The following is a 2,500-nucleotide window of genomic DNA, read 5'->3' on the forward strand; positions in this document are numbered from 1 at the left end:
GTAGATTGCAGGCAATTACCTTCTCAGCAGTGTGCATGATACGCTGCAGTCTGCTCTTGTCCTTGGCAGTGGCAGCAGCGTACCAGACGGTTATGGAGGAGGTGAGGATGGATTCAATGATCGCTGTATAGAATTGCACCATCATTGTCTTTGGCAGGTTGCATTTCTTCAGCTGCCGTCGAAAGTACATCCTCTGTTGAGCTCTCTTGGCGAGGGAGCTGATGTTCAGTTCCCACTTGAGGTCCCGGCAGAGAATAGTGCCCAGGAAGCGGAAGGACTCCACAATTTTGACTGCGGAGTCTAACAGGGTGATGGCGGTGAGTGGGGCTGTATTCTTCCTGAAGTCCACAACCATCTCAACTGTCCTTAGAGCATTTAGCTCTAAGTTGTTCTGGCTACACCAGGTCACCAGGTTGTCAGCTTCCCACCTATAGTCAGACTCATCCCCACCAGAGATCAGCCCAATGAGGGTGGTGTCGTCCGACAAACTTCAAGAGTTTGACGGACAGATGATTGGAGGCGCAGCTGTTGGTATACAGGGAGAAGAGCAGTGGGCAAAGGACGCAGCCCTGAGGAGTTCCCGTGCTGATGGACCTGGAGTCAGAGACTTCTGTTCCCGGCTTAACGCACTGCTTCCTGTCAGAGAGGAAGTCTGTGATCCACCTGCAGGTGGAGTAGGGCACGTTCAGCTGGAAGAGCTTGTCCTGAAGCAGGGCAGGGATGATGGTGTTGAAGGCAGAGCTGAAGTCCACAAACAGGATCCTGGCGTAGGATGCTGGGGCGTCCACATGCTGTAGGGTGAAGTGGAGGGCCATGTTAACTGCGTCGTCCACAGACCTGTTGGCTCTGTAGGCAAACTGAAGGGGGTCCAGGAGAGGGTCTGTGATGGCTTTGAGGTGTGCCAGGAGCAGGCGCTCAAAATACTTCATTACCACAGATGTAAGGGCGACCGGTCTGTAATCATTTAGTCCTGTTGGCCTTAGCTTTTTGGGCACAGCGATGATGGTGGAGGACTTGAGACAGGCTGGTACATGGCATGTCTCCAGGGAGGTGTTAAAGATGTTGGTGAACACCGGAGACAGCTGGTCAGCGCAGTGCCTGAGGGTGGCTGGAGAGACAGAGTCCGGCCCGGCTGCTTTGCGTGGATTCTGCCTCTTGAAAAGCCCATTAACTTCTCCCTCCTGAAAGGAGAGAGTCGTTTCTGTAGTATGGGTGGGGGATGGGGCCTCTTGGGTGGGAAGGGGTGGTTCAGGACAGTCCAATTGTCTTTCAAATCTACGGTAGAACTCGTTCAGGTCGTTGGCTAGGCGGGAGTCGTTAGTGGTGTGGGGCGCTCTGGGTTTGTAGTTGGTGATGTGCCTGAGCCCTTTGGCAGACAGAAGCAGCGTCGTTAGTAGAGAACTGGTGTTTTAGTGTCTCTGAGTACAGTCGTTTAGCCTCGCTCACCGCTTTGCTAAACCTGTTCTTCGACTCCTTGAATCTGTCTCTATCCCCACTCCTAAACGCTTCCTCCTTCTCCAACCTCAACCTTTTGAGCTTTGCTGAGAACCAGGGCTTGTTGTTGTTAAAGTTCACCCTGGTACGTGTTGGGATACAGCAGTCCTCACAGAAGCTGATGTACACAGCCTCTGTGAGTTCATCCAGACTATTGGTAGCAGTCGTGAACATATCCCAGTCAGTACAGTCTAAGCACGCCCGCAAATCTTCCACAGCCTCACTGGTCCACTGTTTAGATGTCCTCACAGCAGGTTTACAGAGTTTTAGTTGCTGCCTGTATGCACGAATCAGGTGGACCAAGGGAGTTCTGTGCGAGCCGAACAGCCCCGTGACCCACAAGAGAAACATCCCCGCCAAATTCGAGCGTTTGACGGGGTCTATCCGTGAAAAAATATTCACGTTTTTGAGTGCACATGCATTTCTGCTGCAAATGCCTCTGGAAGTTTCATGCCGTTCGTATGCCAATTGTGGCAACACGAAAATGACCCGTTTTCCCATTCCGAGGGATTTCTGTGCGACCCTAACAGCCCCGTGAGCCACAAGAGACACATCCCCGCCAATTTCTAGCGTTTCACGGGGTCTATCCGTGAAAAATATAGACGTTTTTGAGTGCACATGCATTTCTGCTGCAGATGCCTCTGGAAGTTTCATGCCGTTCGTACGCAATGTGGCAACACGAAAATGACCCCTTTTCCCATTCCGAGGGATTTCTGTGCGACCCTAACTAACAGCGCCCGTGAGCCACAAGAGAGACATCCCCGCCAATTTATAGCGTTTCACGGGGTCTATCCGTGAAAAATATAGACGTTTTTGAGTGCACATGCATTCCTGCTGCAAATGCCTCTGGAAGTTTCATGCCGTTCCTATGCAATGTGGCCACACAAAAATGACCCGTTTTCCCATTCCGAGGCATTTCTGTGCGACCCTAACAGCCCCGTGAGCCACAAGAGAGACATCCCCGCCAACTTCTAGCGTTTGACGGGGTCTATGCGTGAAAAATATT

This window comes from Petromyzon marinus, unplaced genomic scaffold (assembly GCF_048934315.1).
Source record: "Petromyzon marinus isolate PM22_M1 ecotype Great Lakes invasive population unplaced genomic scaffold, UKy_Petmar_22M1.pri1.0 PM_G_Scaffold_38, whole genome shotgun sequence".
In the NCBI taxonomy this organism is placed as follows: domain Eukaryota; kingdom Metazoa; phylum Chordata; class Hyperoartia; order Petromyzontiformes; family Petromyzontidae; genus Petromyzon; species Petromyzon marinus.